Below are 19,669 nucleotides of genomic sequence, written 5' to 3'. Positions count from 1 at the left end.
TCGATAAAGACTCAGTTTTCCACCAAGCAAGATTTTATCTGCTGACCACACATATAATACAAGAAAATAATGGTAAAATAAAATTAAGGAACCAGAAACAAGGATGAAATAAGGATATTACATGTGATAGTAGAAAGTCAAGATTGAGTCAGGAAAAATATGTTGGGGGTGGGGAGGGGTGGGCTGGGCCACCTAGTTTCTGTAATTAAGCTTTATTTATTTATTTAATTAATTTTATTTTTTTTGGCTGCACAGCATGTGAGACCTTAATTTCCTTACCAAAGATGAAACCCCTGTGTCCTGCAGTGGAAACACACAGTCTAAACTGCTGGACTGCCAGGGAAATCCCTGAAATTAAGCTTTAAATACAACTTAGATTCTTGAGAATTCATGGGTTAAGGGTCAGTTATATGATCTTTATGATCACAGAGAAGATAAGGGTTTTAAGAGATGACATGTGGAACTTGAATGTCCTTACCCCAACAGCATGTGATGCAGTGAGGTCATGTTTTCATAAATAATTCACAACCCGTAACTTCTGGTTGTTGATAATTAGCCCCTTATCATCCACTTACTGCTCTCCTCTACTTCCTGCATCTCTATGCTTCCTCCAGTCACCCTTGCAAACAGTAACAACAACAGCACACAAAATAAGAACCACAAAACACAGCTCGTCACGTGGTGGAAGGTCTGAGGGACCTCTCTGTGGCCTCTTTTATAAAGGATGGTAATCTCATTCTTTTATAAAGGACGCTAATTTCAGCTCATTCAGTCGGGGATGTGACTGGTGATAGAAGCAAGATCCCATGCTGTAAAGATCAATATTGCAAGGGAACCTGGAATGTTAGGTCCATCAGGTCAGTTCAGTTCAGTTCAGTGGCTCAGTCCTGTCCGACTCTTTGCAACCCCATGAACTGCAGCACGCCAGGCCTCCCTGTCCATCACCAAAACCGGAGTTCACTCAAACTCCTGTCCATCGAGTCTGTGATGCCATCCAGCCATCTCATCCGCTGTCGTTCCATTCTCCTCCTGCCCCCAATCCCTCCCAGCATCAGAGTCTTTTCCAATGAGTCAACTCTTTGCATGAGGTGGCCAAAGTATTACAGTATCAGCTCAGCATCAGTCCTTCCAATGAACATTAAGGACTGATCTCATTTAGGATGGATTGGTTGGATCTCCTTGCAGTCCAAGGGACTCTCAAGAGTCTTTTCCAGCACCACAGTTCAAAAGCATCAATCCTTTGGTGCTCAGCTTTCTTCACAGTCCAACTTTCACATCCATATATGACCACTGGAAAAACCATAGCCTTGACTAGATGGACTTTGTTGGCAAAGTAATGTCTCTGCTTTTGAATATGCTACCTAGGTTGGTCATAACTTTCCTTCCAAGGGGTAAGCGTCTTTTAATTTCATGGTTGCAGTCACCATCTCAGTGATTTCGGAGACCAAAAAAATAAAGTCTGACACTGTTTCCACTGTTGCCCCATCTATTCCCATGAAGTGATGGGACCAGATGCCATGATTTTCGTTTTCTGAGTGTTGAGCTTTAAGCCAACTTTTTCTCTCTCCACTTTCACTTTCATCAAGAAGCTTTTTAGTTCCTCTTCACTTTCTGCCATAAGGGTGGGGTCATCTGCATATCTGAGCTTATTGATATTTCTCCCAGCAATCTTGATTCCAGCTTGTGCTTATTCCAGCCCAGCGTTTCTCATGATGTACCCTGCATATAAGTTAAATAAGCAGGGTGACAATTTACAGCCTTGATGTACTCCTTTTCCTATTTGGAACCAGTCTGTTGTTCCATGTCCAGTTCTAACTGTTGCTTCCTGACCTGCATATTGGTTTCTCAAGAGGCAGGTCAGGTGGTCTGGTATTCCTGTCTCTTTCAGAATTTTCCACAGTTTCTTGTGATCCACACAGTCAAAGGCTTTGGCATAGTCAATAGAGCAGAAATAGATGTTTTTCTGGAACTCTCTTGCTTTTTCCATGATCCAGCAGATATTGGCAATTTAATCTCTGGTTCCTCTGCCTTTTCTAAAACCAGCTTGAACATCAGGAAGTTCACGGTTCACGTATTGCTGAAGCCTGGCTTGGAGAATTTTGAGCATTACTTCACTAGCATGTGAGATGAGTGCAATTGTGCAGTAGTTTGAGCATTCTTTGGCATTGCCTTTCTTCGGGATTGGAATGAAAACTGACCTTTTCCAGTCCGGTGGCCAGTGCCGAGTTTTCCAAATTTGCTGGCGTATTGAGTGCAGCACTTTCACAGCATCATCTTTCAGGATTTGAAAGAGCTCAACTGGAACTCCATTACCTCCACTAGCTTTGTTCGTAGTGATGCTTTCTAACGCCAACTTAACTTCACATTCTAGGATGTCTGGCTCTAGGTGAGTGATCACACCATCGTGATTATCTTGGTCGTGGAGATCTTTTTTGTACAGTTCTTCTGTGTATTCTTGCCACCTCTTCTTAATATCTTCTGCTTCTGTTAAGTCCATACCATTTCTGTCCTTTATCGAGCCTATCTTTGCATGAAATGTTTCCTTGGTATCTCTAATTTTCTTAAAGAGATCTCTAGTTTTTCCCATTCTGTTGTTTTCCCTCTATTTCTTTGCATTGATCACTGAAGAAGACTTTCTTATCTCTTCTTGCTATTCTTTGGAACTCTGCATTCAGATGCTTTTATCTTCCCTTTTCTCCTTTGCTTTTGGCTTCTCTTCTTTTCACAGCTATTTGTAAGGCCTCCCCAGACAGCCATTTTGCTTTTTTGCATTTCTTTTCCATGGGGATGGTCTTGATCCCTGTCTCCTGTACAATGTCACGAACCTCTGTCCATAGTTCATCAGGCACTCTATCTATCAGATCTAGGCCCTTAAATCTATTTCTCACTTCCACTGTATAATCATAAGGGATTTGATTTAGGTCATACCTGAATGGTTCAGTGGTTTTCCCTACTTTCTTCAATTTAAGTATGAATTTGGTAATAAGGAGTTCATGATCTGAGCAACAGTCAGCTCCTGGTCTTGTTTTTGTTGACTGTATAGAGCTTCTCCATCTTTGGCTCCAAAGAATATAATCAGTCTGATTTCAGTGTTGACCATCTGGTGATGTCCATATGTAGAGTCTTCTCTTGTGTTGTTGGAAGAGGGTGTTTGCTATGACCAGTGCATTCTCTTAGCAAAACTCTATTAGTTTTTGCCCTGCCTCATTCCACATTGCAAGGCCAAATTTGCCTGTTACTCCAGGTGTTTCTTGACTTCCTACTTTTGCATTCCAGTCCCCTATAATGAAAAAGACATCTTTTGGGGGTGTTAGTTCTAAAAGGTCTTGTAGGTCTTCATAGAACTGTTCAACTTCAGCTTCTTCAGTGTTACTGGTTGGGGGCATAGACTTGGATTACTGTGATATTAAATGGTTTGCCTTGGAGACAAACAGAGATCATTCTGTCGTTTTTGAGATTGCATCCAAGTACTGCATTTTGGACTCTTTTGTTACCATGATGGCTACTCCATTTCTTTTGAGGGATTCCAGCCTGCATTAGTAGATATAATGGTCATCTGAGTTAAATTCACCCATTCCAGTCCATTTTAGTTCGCTGATTCCTAGAATGTCAATGTTCACCCTTGCCACCTCCTGTTTGACTACTTCCAGTTTGCTTTGATTCATGGACCCGACATTCCAGGTTCCTATGTAATATTGCTCTTTACAGCATCGGACCTTGCTTCTATCACCAGTCACATACACGGCTGGGTATTGTTTTTGCTTTGGCTCCATCTCTTCATTCTTTCTGGAGTTATTTCTCCACTGATCTCCAGTAGCATATGAACTCCGCTACCGACCTGGGGAGTTCCTCTTTCAGTATCCTATCATTTTGCCTTTTCATACTGTTCATGGGGTTAGGTCCATGAATCAACGCAAATTGGAAGTGATCAAACAGGAGATGGCAAGAGTGAACATCGACACTTTAGGAATCAGACTGGAATGGGTGAATTTAATTCAGATGACCATTATATCCACTACTATGAACTGTGGTGTTGGAGAAGACTCTTGAGAGTCCCTTGGACTGCAAGGAGATCCAACCAGTCCATTCTGAAGGAGATCAGCCCTGGGATTTCTTTGTAAGGAATGATGCTAAAGCTGAAACTCCAGTACTTTGGCCACCTCATGTGAAGAGTTGACTCATTGGAAAAGACTCTGATGCTGGGAGGGATTGGGGGCAGGAGGAGAAGGGGACGACCAAGGATGAGATGGCTGGATGGCATCACTGACTTGATGGACGTGAGTCTGAGTGAACTCCGGGAGATGGTGATGGACAGGGAGGCCTGGCGTGCTGCGATTCATAGGGTCGCAAAGAGTAGGACACGACTGAGCAACTGAACTGAACTGAACTGTGAGCAAGAATCCCTTAGAAGAAACGGAGTGGCCGTCATGTTCAACAAAAGAGTCCGAAATTCAGTACTTGGATGCAGTCTCAAAAACGACAGAATGATCTCTGTTCGTGTCCAAGGCAAGCCATTCAGTATCACAGTAATCCAAGTCTATGCCCCAACCAGTAATGCTGAAAAAGCTGAAGTTGATTGGTTCTGTGAAGACCTACAAGACCTTCTAAAATTAACACCCCAAAAAGATGTCCTTTTCATTATATGGTTTGGAATACAAAAGTAGAAAGTCAAGAAACACCTGGGGTAACAGGTAAATTTGGCCTTGGAGTACAGAATGAAGGAGGGCAAAGGCTAATAGACTTCTGCCAAGAGAATGCACTGGTCATAGCAAACACCCTCTTCCAACAACACAAGAGAAGACTCTACACATGGACATCACCAGATGGTCAACACTGAAGTCAGATTGATTTCAGTTGATTATATTCTTTGCAGCCAAAGATGGAGAAGCTCTATACAGTCAGCAAAAACAAGACTGGGAGCTGACTGTGGCTCAGATCCTTATTGCCAAATTCAGAATTAAATTGAAGAAAGTAGGGAAAACCACTAGACCATTCAGGTATGACCTAGATGAAATCCCTAATGATAATACAGTGGAAGTGAGAAATAGATTTAAGGGCCTAGATCTGATAGAGTATCTGATGAACTATGGATGGAGGTTCGTGCCATTGTACAGGAGACAGGGAGCAAGACCATCCCCCCAAAAAACAAATGCAAAAAAAGCAAAATGACTGTGAGAGGAGACCTTACAAATAGCTGTGAAAAGAAGAGAAGGCAAAAGCAAAGGAGAAAAGGAAAGATATAAGCATCTGAATGCAGAGTTCCAAACAATAGCAGCGAGAGATAAGAAAGCCTTCCTCAGTGATCAGTGCAAAGAATTAGAGGAAAACAAAAGAATGGGAAAGAGTAGAGATCTCTTCAATAAAATTAGAGATACCAAGGGAACATTTCATGCAAAGATGGGCTCAATAAAGGACAGAAATGGTAGGGACATAACAGAAGCAGAAGATATTAAGAAGAGGTGGCAAGAATACACAGAAAAGATCTTCATGACCCAGATAATCATGATGGTGTGATCACTCACCTAGAGCCAGACATCCTGGAACGTGAAGTCAAGTGGGCCTTAGGAAGCATCACTATGAACAAAGCTAGTGGAGGTAATGGAGTTCCATTTGAGCTATTTCAAATCCTGAAAGATGATGCTGTGAAAGTGCTGCACTCAATATGACAACAAATTTGGAAAACTCGGCACTGGCCACCGGACTGGAAAAGGTCAGTTTTCATTCCAATCCCGAAGAAAGGCAATGCCAAAGAATGCTCAAACGACCGCACAATTGCACTCATCTCATGCACTAGTAAAAGAATGCTCAAAATTCTCCAAGCCAGGCTTCAGCAATATGTGAACCGTGAACTTCCTGATGTTCAAGCTGGTTTTAGAAAAGGCAGAGGAACCAGAGATCAAATTGCCAACATCTGCTGGATCATCGAAAAAGCAAGAGAGTTCCAGAAAAACATCTATTTCTGCTTTATTGACTATACCAAAGCCTTTGACTATGTGGATCACAAGAAACTGTGGAAAATTCTGAAAGAGACAGGAATACCAGACCACCTGACCTGCCTCTTGAGAAACCTGTATGCAGGTCAGGAAGCAACAGTTAGAACTGGACATGGAACAACAGATTGGTTCCAAATAGGAAAAGGAGTACATCAAGGCTGTATATTGTCACCCTGCTTATTTAACTTATATGCAGAGTACATCATGAGAAATGTTGGGCTTGATACTCAAGCTGGAATCAAGATTGCTGGGAGAGTTATCAATATCCTCAGATATGCAGATGACACCACCCCTATGGCAGAAAGTGAAGAAGAACTAAATAGCCTCTTGATGAAAGTGAAAGAGGAGAGTGAAAAAGTTGGCTTAAAGCTCAACATTCAGAAAACGAAGATCATGGCATCTGGTCCCATCACTTCATGGCAAATAGTTGGGGAAACAGTGGAAACAGTGGCAAATTTCATTTTTGAGGGTTCTCAAATCTGTGCAGATGGTGATTGCAGCCAGGAAATAAAAAGATGCTTATTCTTTGGAAGAAACGTTGTGACCAACCTAGACATCATATTAAAAACCAGAGACATTACTTTGCCAACAAAGTCCATCTAGTCAAGGCTATGGTTTTTCCAGTAATCATGTATGGATGTGAGAGTTGGACTAGAAAGAAAGCTGAGTGCCAAAGAATTGATGCTTTTGAACTGTGGTGTTGGAGAAGACTCTTGAGAGTCCCTTGGACTGCAAGGAAATCCAATCAGTCTATCATAAAGGAAATCAGTCCTGAATGTTCATTGGAAGGACTGATGTTGAAGCTGAAACTCCAATACTTTGGCCACCTGATGCGAAGAGCTGACTCATTTGAAAAGACCTTGACGCTGGGAAAGATTGAAGGCAAGAGAAGAAGGGGAGAACAGAGGATGAGATGGTTGGATGGCATCACCACTCAATGGATATGAGTTTGAGTAAACTCCGGGAGTTTTGATGGACAGGGAGGCCTGGCTTGCTGCAGTCCATGGGGTCGCTAAGAGTCAGACACAACTGAGCGACTGAACTGAAACTGAATCTCATTCATGAATGCTCCATCCTCATGATTCAAGCACCTCTCAAAGACCCTACCTACGAATACCATACAGGACTTCAACACTTGAATTTTGGGGAACAAAAACACCCCATCCATGGCAGTGGCAGACTCCTCTGTTGCCAGTGAGGTGGGTACAGACATGGAGAACTCAGATCTCTTTTTTTGTTTTGTTTTCAATTAAAAATGGACTCCAAGTTGCCTTTTGAACACAGTTGAAACCCCTAGCATAGGAGGGATAAAAAAAACAGTGAGGGAAGTAACATAAGCCAAAGTGGGGTGGGTGGGGGGAACCATGAGGAGTTAACCTGCATTTGGGCAGAAGACTGGGTTCCTAACCAAGAGTCAGTTAGGCTCGCTTTCTTTTTCCCTTGGGACATCTCACAGCGCACCCTGTGCATCCTCAGAAGAGTATTAGTCCTATGCTAGGTATCATCATCTTCTATCAACCTGTCTCTCTCTGGATTCTGGCATTGCCTGAGAGGAGACTTTTGTTTTTGTTTTGTCTTTACCTGAGTATGGCTAATTCCTAGTAGATTCTTAGCTACAAGAGGGCAGAGAATATATTTTGCTATCTTCTCTATCCCCTGCTCAGTCTCCAATAAATATTTGTTGCATGAATAAATAAATTACTCAGCAAATTTTAGGGATTAATAAATATTTATTCATTTTTTTTACATTAACTTAAACATTTAATTTTGTCCATCATAATATTTATTCAATTAATGAATCATACATGGTAATTCAATCATGCTCTGCTGTGCTAAGTCGCTTCAGTCATGTCTGACTTTTTGCAACCCTTTGGACTATAGCCTGCCAGGCTTCTCAGTCCATGGGGTTCTCCAAGCAAGAATAGTGGAGTGGATTGCCATGCCCTCCTTCAGGGGATCATCCTGGCCCAGGGATTGAACTCACGTCTCCTGTGACTCCTGCATTTACCACTGAGCCACTGGGGAAGCCCAAATAAGGGAGTTAACTGCTTTGAGACACATTAAATATATTGTGTGTTAACTGATTCTTTTATCCACTTAAAATCTCTAGTCTTGTCTTTAGGTTTTCCTGATTGTACAGTAATATGTATCCCGGACTGAAAACCTAGGAAACACAGAAAATATAAATGATACAGAATCCTCCCACATAAAATTAAGAACTGTTAATATAGCCTTATTCATACGGCACACATAGTTTTTTATTCTGCTCTTTACTTAATATTTTCCTTCATTGTCAAATCTTTTGGGTTAACATCCTTTTTAATGGCTATGTGATATTCTGACTAATTGATGTGCCTTATTTTATTTAGCTATTTCTCTTATTCTAATGTAGGTCAGTTTTGATTTTTCACTATTATAAATAACATTGCAAAGAAGACTGAATATAAATTCCAGTCTGCATTTCCGATTGTGTGCTTAGAATCGATTTCTAAAAATCTTTTTTTCTCCCAAGCTGTTCAGGGCAGTATATCTGAGTAAACACTAGGACTTTCTGCCTTTTATTAGTGACCTTGGGTAAGTGGAAACATTGTTACCAGCTATTAGTCTGCAGATGGTTCTTTCTTCAGGATAGAGACCCAGTAATTCCTACTCCTCTAGCCTGTGACTACCTACTGAATTGTCTCATTATCTCAGGCATGTTTACAATGCTCTGGCACCCCACCCCTGCCCCTTCCAGGGCTGTCTGAATGCCCTGGACATTTCCTTAACATCCACAAAAGGGTTTTGAAAACCCTGAGATTGATGGGGTCATTCAGGAGTATCCTCTTCAGGACAGAAAGGATGAAGGTAAGGATATTTTTATGACAGCCTTCAGTCACCCTGAGCACCTACTGACCTCACCAATCCCCTGAATTCATGCCCCTTGTCACCCTCTGAAGACTACTTTGGACTCCAGCACGAACTCAAGGACATGGTGATTCTGTCAACAGTGTGTGGCAGCAGCTCTCATTAGAAGACCAGATGGGTGCCCCTTAGCCCCAAACATTACATAAAGAATGCCAGTCTCCATAGCTGCAGAGGCAGCTACCTTGACTGTCCCTAGGTAGCCTTGTTGTGGCTAAGACCTGAGAAGCTACAGTAGATTTTTAAACTGGACTGAACAGAAATTGCCACGAGGCTGAAGCCATGGAGCTGGTTCTGGTCCCCAGCTCTGCACTGGGGCAGCTCCTGTGTAAATCCCTAGGACTGGCCTGTGATCTCCAGCTGCCATGGGGCTAGAGGCTTAGTGGACTGCTTAAGAGGCCCCAGCTATTGGCACGTGATGGCCCTCAGGATGGTCATGGGTCAGGAGAGGGTCAAGAGGTTTAGAAGGCTGAGTGCCCACCTCCGCTTGTAGACATTTTCTGGGTTACCATTCCCTGGTGGCTCAGTGAGAAAAGACTCTGCCTGCAATGCTGGAGACCTAGGTTTGATCCCTGAGTCAGGAAGATTCCCCTGGAGAAGGAAATGGCAACTCACTCTGGTATTCTTGCCCAGAGAACCCCATGGACAGAGGAGTCTGGTGGGCTATGGTCCATACAGTCACAGAGAGTCAGATATAACTTAGTGACTAAACCACCACCACCGATACCTGAGAGACTGGCCGGTCCAGAAGAAAGGAAATCCTTAGAAAGTCAGGGGAACTGTGGTCATGTGTTGGAAAGCTGCATATCCCAGGTATGAGAGAGGCAGAGAGGCAAGGACAGCGTGGGAAGCATGGTCAAGGGAGGGTGCAGGTAAGTGTCAGCATGCCCGAGTCCATAGCCAAATACTTCATTCTTCTACTACTGAAATTTCTGGTTTTAGAACAAAAGAGACATTCGATCTGGAAATAGATGACAGGCAGGATTAAAGAAGACACTTATGAATTAACAGCATGAACTTTTAAACCGGTGATACACACACTTAACTGGTAGCCCAAACACTGTGGTTTAAAAAAAATAGCACGTGGCCAACAACCCTTGCCAATATATTTTTACAAGGTGGTTAATACTGCCAACACTCTATGATGCTGAGCCAAATTACTCTGGGGTATTGTGGTGCGGAGCATGACGCCGTGTTTTTGTGACAGACTGGATAGGTGGGGAGCAATCCCTATAACTCAGGAATGTGTACATGAGCCCAGAAGGCACCGGCGGGATCCCGGCCCTCGTGAAGAGCATCTCAGCTCCCTACCTTTGATGGTGGGGGAGGAGGGTAGAGAGTTAGGCTGAGTGAGACATCTTCCTCGGAGGCAGGGAAACCAAGACCGGGTGTTGGTTTATTAAAACCCCAAGCATGTATCTCATAACTAGAACTGGGAACTTCTCCCGGCCTAACGTTGGCCTTAGCGTGTGATACCCGGTAAGGAGCCAGTGATGTTTTCCAAGAATCAGCATGAGCGCTGGCTGGAGCTCCGCTTGCAGGAGCCTGGAGCAGGTCTCCTTGAGGTCATCGACCTGCAAACAGACCCAGCATCCACCAAATGCTCACCACATCCATGGCCAGGCCAGGCCTGCTGCTGCCTTAATGGGTACCTTCCTCACCAGTGCCGCTTCCCCCACTTCCAACAGGACTGACTTCCTGCCTGTCTGACCAGAGTTCCTCTGGATTCCCTGACGTTCAGTCTAGCTGCCTAATGAAGAAGCCACGGTTCAGTCTGTGTTTCAGTACAGGAGATGCCAAGGCCTGCGAGTTTGGCTAAGATTCTCCTGGTAACCAAACCAGATAAGAGCTGAGAGGCTGCTAAGTGGGCAGGTGGATTGTTTACACCTGGCTCTTTTCAGAGGTTCTCTGCAGAGCTGACTCTGGCCTTATTGTGCAGTACACGGTCTCCCAGGGCTGGCAGCGATGGGCAGACCAGAGCTCGGTGAAGGCATCGAGAGTTCTTGGGGTTTAGCAACCACACAGACCATTAACGTAAGCATCTAGCACTTGCCCTGGAGCATGGAGTATGTGCGCCCTAACTATTCATTGCAAGAAGACAGCAACGTTCTCAACAGCAGGTAACACTGAGGGAGAGGGAGAGAGGATGTATTTTTCATACAAACGGTAGTTCTTTTCCCTGCAGCAACCACCCTCCCTACCCCGACCTTCACCCTCTGCAAGAAGGATAATATGGAATATGTAATGGGAAAACACATCCCTTTCCTTTCTTCTCCAGTAGTTTTTCTAGACTAAGCTGTGATGGGGACTTCCCCGGTGGTCCAGTGGTTAAGACTCTGTACTCCCAGTGCAGGGGGCTGGGTTGCGATCCCTGGTCAGGGAGCTAGATCCTACTTGCTGTGAGTAAGGGTAGGAGTGCTGCAACTAAAGGTGCCGTGTGCAGCAGCGAAGACCTGGTGTAGCCAAAGGAATGAATGGGCAACAACAAAAACATTTGAAAAATAAAGATAGACTAAGCTGGGATGCAAAATGGCTGTCTGGGGAGGCCTTACAGATAGCTGTGAAAAGAAGAGAAGCGAAAAGCAAAGGAGAAAAGGAAAGATATAAGCATCTGATTGCAGAGTTCCAAAGAATAGCAAGGAGAGATAAGAAAGCCTTCCTCAGCAATCAATGCAAAGAAATAGAGGAAAACAACAGAATGGGAAAGACTAGAGATCTCTTCAAGAAAATTAGAGATACCAAGGGAACATTTCATGCAAAGATGGTCTCGATAAAGGACAGAAATGGTATGGACCTAACAGAAGCAGAAGATATTAAGAAGAGGTGGCAAGAACACATGGAAGAACTGTACAAAAAAGATCTTCACGACCAAGATAATCACGATGGTGTGATCACTCACCTACAGCCAGACATATTGGAATGTGAAGTCAAGTGGGCCTTAGAAAGCATCACTACGAACAAAGCTAGTGGAGGTGATGGTATTCCAGTAGAGCTATTTCAAATCCTGAAAGATGATGCTGTGAAAGTGCTGCACTCAATATGCCAGCAAATTTGGAAAACTCAGCAGTGGCCACAGGACTGGAAAAGGTCAGTTTTCATCCCAATCCCGAAGAAAGGCAATGCCAAAGAATGCCCAAACTACCACACAATTGCACTCATCTCACACCCTAGTAAAGTAATGCTCAAAATTCTCCAAGCCAGGCTTCAGCATATACGTGAACCGTGAACTTCCTGATGTTCAAGCTGATTTTAGAAAAGGCAGCGGAACCAGAGATCAAATTGCCAACATCCGCTGGATCATCGAAAAAGCAAGAGAGTTCCAGAAAAACATCTATTTCTGCTTTATTGACTATGCCAAAGCCTTTGACTGTGTGGATCACAAGAAACTGTGGAAAATTCTGAGAGAGACGGGAATACCAGATCACCTGACCTGCCTCTTGAGAAACCTATGTGCAGGTCAGGAAGCAACAGTTAGAACTGGACATGGAATAACAGACTGGTTCCAAATAGGAAAAGGAGTACATCAAGGCTGTATATTGTCACCCTGCTTATTTAACTTCTATGCAGAGTACATCATGAGAAACGCTGGGCTGGAGGAAGCACAAGCTGGAATCAAAATTGCCAGGAGAAATATCAATAAGCTCAGATATGCAGATGACCCCACCCTTATGGCATAAAGTGAAGAGGAACTAAAAAGCTTCTTGATGAAAGTGAAAGTGGAGAGAGAAAAAGTTGGCTTAAAGCTCAACATTCAGAAAACTAAGATTGTGGCATCCAGTCCCATCACTTCATGGGAATAGATGGGGCAACAGTGGAAACAGTGGCTGACTTTACTTTTTTGGGCTCCAAATTCACTGCAGATGGTGATTGCAGCTATGAAATTAAAAGACACTCCTTGGAAGAAAAGTTATGACCAACCTAAATAGCATATTGAAAAGCAGAGACATTACTTTGTCAACAAAGGTCCGTCTAGTCAAGGCTATGTTGTTTCCAGTGGTCATGTATGGATGTGAGAGTTGGACTGTGAAGAAAGCTGAGAGCTGAAGAACTGATGCTATTGAACTGTGGTGTTGGAGAAGATTCTTGAGAGTCCCTTGGACTGCAAGGAGATCCAACCAGTCCATTCTGAAGGAGATTAGCCCTGGGATTTCTCTGGAAGGAATGATGCTAAAGCTGAAACTCCAGTACTTTGGCCACCTCATGTGAAGAGTTGACTCATTGGAAAAGACCCTGATGCTGGGAGGGATTGGGGGCAGGAGGAGAAGGGGACAACCGAGGATGAGATGGCTGGATGGCATCACGGACTCGATGGACGTGAGTTTGGGTGAACTCCGGGAGCTGGTGATGGACAGGGAGGCCTGGCGTGCTGCAATTCATAGGGTTGCAGAGTCGGACACGAGTGAGCGACTGAACTGAACTGAACTGAAGCTGGGATGACCTAATTGAGGAAGAAGCCCTGACCTGGAGGAAGTCATTGCCAGATGGAAATAGGAGAGGAGAGAGCTCCTTCCTCCATGGGTGGGTTTGGAAGTGACAGAGGACAAGATGGGGAGGGCGAAGGTCGGCTGTGACTGCCTGGCCACCATCTGCTGCTGGTGGGTGAGGCTTTGGCGGCATCTCTCAAGTAGTAACAGACCCAGAACCTGCCTCACTGTCCCCCAACCCCGCCCAGCTCTCTGTGATGAAATGTTCCCCCGGCCACTCTGGTTGGAAGCTGGAAACGCAGAATAAAAGAACAAAAATGGAGGGTGTCAGAGCCCTGAGGTCTGTGTTTGCCATCTGTGAGTTTTCTGATTGATTCTGCTTCCAGCCTCCCCTCCAGAGGCAACTGATATTGTTTTCATAGGCAGGGCTTCTCATATCCTGGCAGTCTTCTTTGGCCGCCAGAAATAAGTCTCAGGGTCGAGAAGCTTCCCCAGAGATCCGATCCACTCAAGAAGGACATTGTCTGTGGCTGCCTGCTCACGGGTGCTGGGGCAGAAAAATTGTTCCCAGTGAGGAGCTGAGCATGTGATGTGCTGTCTGGTGGGTGGGGTGCAGTGGGGCGGGGGTGGGGGGCGGCCTTATGTGTGATGTGGAGCTGGTCTATTTCCTCGGCCACATCAGCCCAACACATGAAACCTTCAGTGACTCCGCATTTCTCAATGGAGAATTTTAAACTCTTTCTCCCACTTTCATCATCCTACAGAGTCTGGCCCCACCCTGCTTATGCAACTTGTTTTGTACTCATCCACACTTAACGTCTCATCCTCTGTCCAGTCGCCCTGTTGGCCCTGTTCTTAGATGCCTCGTCTTCTGTAGACTCTCCCAGGTCTCCTCCTTTCTGATCCCTGCTTGGCACACATTTAATGTACACTCTTCCAAAGCTCACTCTGGTCTCTGGTGTCAGTTTTGTCTCCCTCAGTTCATTTAAAAATGCATCAAGGCCAGTTCAGTTCAGTTCAGTCGCTCAGTCGTGTCCGACTCTTTGCAACCCCATGAATCGCAGCACGCCAAGCCTCCCTGTCCATCACCATCACCTGGAGTTCACTCAGACTCACATCCATCGAGTCCGTGATGCCATCCAGCCATCTCATCCTCGGTCGTCCCCTTCTCCTCCTGCCCCCAATCCCTCCCAGCATCAGGGTCTTTTCCAATGAGTCAACTCTTCACATGAGGTGGCCAAAGTACTGGAGTTTCAGCTTTAGCATCATTCCTTCCAAAGAACAACCAGGACTGATCTCCTTTAGGTTGGACTGGTTGGATCTCCTTGCAGTCCAAAGGACTCTCAAGAGTCTTCTCCAGCACCACAGTTCAATAGCATCAATTCTTCAGCACTCAGCTTTCTTCACAGTCCAACTCTCACATCCATACATGACCACTGGAAAAACCATAGCCTTGACTAGATGGACCTTTGTTGACAAAGTAATGTCTCTGCTTTTCAATATGCTATTTAGGTTGGTCATAACTTTTCTTCCAAGGAGTGTCTTCTAATTTCATAGCTGCAATCACCATCTGCAGTGAATTTGGAGCCCAAAAAAGTAAAGTCAGCTACTGTTTCCACTGTTTCCCCATCTATTTCCCATGAAGTGATGGGACCAGATGCCATGATCTTCGTTTTCTGAATGTTGAGCTTTAAGCCAACTTTTTCACTCTCCACTTTCACTTTCATCAAGAAGCTTTTTAGTTCCTCCTCACTTTCTGCCATAAGGGTGGTGTCATCTGCATATCTGAGGTGATTGATATTTCTCTCAGCAATCTTCATTCCAGCTTGTGCTTCCTCCAGCCCAGCGTTTCTCATGATGTACTCTGCATAGAAGTTAAATAAGCAGGGTGACAATATACAGCCTTGACTTACTCTTTTCCCTATTTGGAACCAGTCTGTTGTTCCATGTCCAGTTCTAACTGTTGCTTCCTGACCTGTACATAGGTTTCTCAAGAGGCAGGTCAGGTGGTCTGGTATTCCTGTCTCTTTCAGAATTTTCCACAGTTTCTTGTGATCCACACAGTCAAAGGCTTTGGCATAGTCCATAAAGCAGAAATAGATGTTTTTCTGGAACTCTCTTGCTTTTTCGATGATCCAGCAGATGTTGGCAATTTGATCTCTGGTTCCTCTGCCTTTTCTAAAACCAGCTTGAACATCAGGAAGTTCATGGTTCACGTATTGCTGAAGCCTGGCTTGGAGAACTTTGAGCGTTACTTACTAGAGTCCCTGCCTAATTGCTCTCTCTGAAGCCACATATTAGTCAAAACAGACAAGGGCGAGGTTTTGCTGGGGTTCAGGTCTTGTGTCTCTGAGCTAAGACCCAACTCTTAAGAGTTGTGACCTGCGTGGGGCAGGGAGGTACAGCGTGTTCTCGGAAGAGGAAGAGGAACAAGGGCGCGCTGGCTGCTGAGTGGGATGAACAATTCCTGGAAGTCAGTAACACTGCCAGTGGAACAGGACCTGGGGTGGCCACTCCTGCCCCTCTGGTCGATCCTAGACTCTTTTCCCTCCAGGTGGTAAGGTGGGGCTAGAGGGGAAACCAAGGCCTGCGGTCCTGCTGCTGCTGCTGCTAAGTCGCGTCAGTCTGTCTGACTCTCTGTAACCCCACAGAGGAATCCACAGCACTTCACTGTGTTGGCTCCTCCCTGGAGGCGGAGGTCCATGTGAAGGGGGGCACTTACTGCAAGAGATGGTGCTGTGGGAACCTGGCTTCGGTGGACTCCCATCCAAGCACTGCACCTCCGTGGTGGGAAGTGGATGTTACTCTCTCTTCACATCAGCATTTCACCTCCTCTCATTGGCAGTGAGACATCAGCCAGAGGAATGACGACTAGTTCTCCCTCCCCCAGGAAGCGCCGGAGAGGGGCAGCCAAGCATGTCCGTCTGGGGAAGGCCCCCACCTACCTGCTTGTTGCCCCTTCTTCAGTCTGCCCCATCCTTCTCAGGGACCTGCTGGTCCACACCCACCTCACTGTTCAGTGTACCCAGTGGTACCCAGTTGAGGGTCAGGCCCTCCTGACCCTGAGCTGCAGGACAGAACCCCACGTCCCAGTTCAGGGCCTGGTCAGGCATGGGAGTGGAGCACGGAGGGAGACCTGGCCAGGGAAGGGGACCCTCCCTGTGAACAAAAGTGCCTGCATTTCTGACTCTCTCCCTCCACCCTGGGTCTCCAGGGGGCCTGTGGTGGGCCTGAGCTTGGACTGCTGGCTGCAGGGTGGGTATGGGGGGTGGTGATGGTGAAAATGTTCAAATTTGTTGCAAAAAAGACACCTTGTTTTAAGAAGTGTGCCCTCTGCTACTCTGCTCTGGGGCACAGCTTCCATTTCCCAGCCCTGCTTTTGGGCTCATTTGCACGAGCTTTGCACCTGAGGTGAAAGAGGTGGAAGGAAATTCTTCTGATCTTAATGGAGCTCCACTTTGTGCTCTGCGGAGCCCTTCAGCCGTTATCGCGTTCTCACAGCCCTTCACAGAAGGCGTTTCATATCCATCACACTCAGGAGCAGACGAGCGCCGAGGGCAGGGGCTTGCTCCCACCGTGGTCTCCAGCCCCGCCTGCAGCCTCTCCTCTCCTTAGTGCCCTCACCCACCCCCTCCTGGCCTGTCCCCTCACTGTTCCTTGACCTTCATGCCCTGTTTTTTTTTTTTAATTGTATCTTTTTTTAAAAAAATGTTTTTTATTGTGGTAAAAGTCACATAAATAAAACATACTATTTTCACCATATTTCACTGTACAGTTCAGTGGCACTAAGCGCATTCACATCGTGTAGCTCTCACCATTGTCCATCTCCTGAATTTTCCATCCTCCTAAACTGAAACTCTGTCCCCTTTAAACACTAATCCCCATTCCCTCATCTTCTCCCCCTCAGCCCCTGGCACTTACCAGTGTACTTTCTGACTATGAATTGGACTATTCTATTCTAGGTACCTCGTATAATGGAGTCCAGTAGTATTTATCTGCACCTACTGTATGCTGGGAATGCATTTTTCAGGTTAAGTTGTCCTACAAACAGATTACACCTTCTTTTTTTTCCTCCTGTGTTATACAGTAGATTCTCATTGGTTATCTATTTCATACATACTAGTGTATATGTGTCAACCCCAGTCTCCCAAGTTATCTCCTGCCTCCTCCATTGTGTCTTAAATCCTTTGCTCTAGCCAGTTCCTCTTCCTGGAACACTCTTCTCCTGGAGGGCCCCCAAAACTCCCTGCCTAATTATTCATATCCTCCATGCTTTTCCACCAGTCTCCCATTCTCCATGGTGGTCCACCCTGCCCACTCGATCTTCATACTGCAACATGTACAGAAGGTATCATCCCTGGCTCTTGTGATGTCTTAATCTTGTCCCATTTCCTGTCCTTCTCATCTTCTTCATGTTTTCCTATCCTCCCATCCATCAGTTGCTAAATAATATCTGACTCTCTGCGACCCCATGAACTTCAGCACACTAGGCTTCCCTGTGTCCTTCACTATCTCCCGGAGTTCGCTCAAATTCATCATTGAGTCAATGATGCCAACCAACCACCTCATCCTGTGTTGTCTCCTCCTCCTGCCCTCAGTCTTTCCCAGCAGCAGGGTTTTTTTCCCCCAATGAGTCAGCTCTTCGCATCAGGTGGCCAAAGTATTAGACTTCAACTTTAGCATCAGTCCTTCCATTGAATATTCACAGCTGATTTCTTTTAGGATAGACTGCTTTGATCTCCTTGCTGTCCAAGGGACTCTCAAGATTCTTCTCTAGCACCGCAGTTCAAAAGAGTCAATTCTTCAGCGTTCAGCCTTCTTTATGGTCCAACTCTCACATCTGTACATGACCACTGGAAAAATCATAGCTTTGACTAGACAGACCTCTGTTGGCAAAATGATATCTCTTCTTTTTAATATGCTCTCTAGGTTTATCATAATTTCTGTATTTATGAAATTTATCATTTTCTGCTAGTGGCCTGTTTGTCCACAGCTGTCTCTGAAGTGCCTGGCATTGTGACTGGCAGGTGGCAGGCATTCAGTCCATGGCTGAGGAATCATTTTAATGAAAGGTCACCCTCGCCTGGATCTAGACAGAGACAGAGCTGGATTCGAACTCTAAAGGTGTCATCTTGCTCTTCCATCTCAGAAACCAAAGCCTGTCCAGGTGGAAAGCAGGCTATTGGCTGCTCAAGAGATGCCTGTTAACTGGATTTCCCCCATCAGACTGCTACTCCTCAACAGCAGGGATATCAGAGGCTGTGAACACAAGGCCTGGCCTTGTTTTTCCTGGTTGACAGGTTTGCTGGCATCCAGAGATGGTGGCACACTCCTGGTCATAGGACACCAAGCTCTGTGGTCCTCAGGAATGTCCTGAATGAGCTCTTCCAAACAACACTAGCCGCTGGGCCCATGCTGCGTGCTCAAGACACAAGCTTGCAATCTCTCCAAGTCAGACACCTGTCAAATCCAGAATTGGCTCCCGGCCTTGCTCGAAGGATTTGCTCTTTAGGAAATGATGGAGGGAAACAGCTGGGGCTTGCAAGGCATGAGCTGGAGGTATCAGGGCAGCACAGAGCTAGAGAGGATGCAAGGAGAAGCCGGTGGAGCAGGGGCACCAGGTATCTCCCGAGAGGCTGCTCTCTGGGCAGAAAGGCAGCTGAGCCTAGAGGGCTGAGATGCGACAGTGGTTTTGTTGTTTTTATTTTTAATGAGGGTCTGGGGATGGAGACTATGAAGAAACTCTATAACATGAGGGTAGACTTGGGTCAGTTGGGGTCCACTGGCTTAAAGGATGAAGACATCTTCTTGCTCATTTCATAACCAGTTTCCTCAGAACAGATTCTCCCCTGAACTCCATTTACCTGGTCCTTTTACTTGTTATGCTGTGATTCTGGCTTCTATTTTCTTTTTTTTTTGTTTTTGTTCCTGTTATTAGCTGACCTTGTTTATGTTGGCATTAAGGACAGTTTTCTTCCTAATCTCAGTGGCTTGGTAATAGAAAGTTACACATGGTTTGGATTCTGGGTGAAAGGGAACATTTTTATTTATTCTTATACTTACTGGCTATGTTAGTGTTTCTGGGATAGCCCCAGAATTAATGTTTTAATGAACACTCCAACTGCTAGGAACACCAGTCTGGAACATATTAACCCAGTCAGAGAACTGCCAGTTAGGCTGGTATTTGGTCAACAACAAGCATTTTCTTCCCCACAAAAGAGAGTAATGGAATTAATTTACCATTTCCTCGCTTACGGCATCTATCTCAACATAAATCTCTATATAGAGATCGATTGCACATATAACTATAAAACAGAGTATTGGGAGAAATATTATGATGAGGAAAAT

The sequence above is a fragment of the Oryx dammah genome, unplaced genomic scaffold (assembly GCF_014754425.2).
Source record: "Oryx dammah isolate SB20612 unplaced genomic scaffold, SCBI_Odam_1.1 HiC_scaffold_4, whole genome shotgun sequence".
In the NCBI taxonomy this organism is placed as follows: Eukaryota; Metazoa; Chordata; class Mammalia; order Artiodactyla; family Bovidae; genus Oryx; species Oryx dammah.
This window is presented reverse-complemented; position numbering follows the sequence as displayed.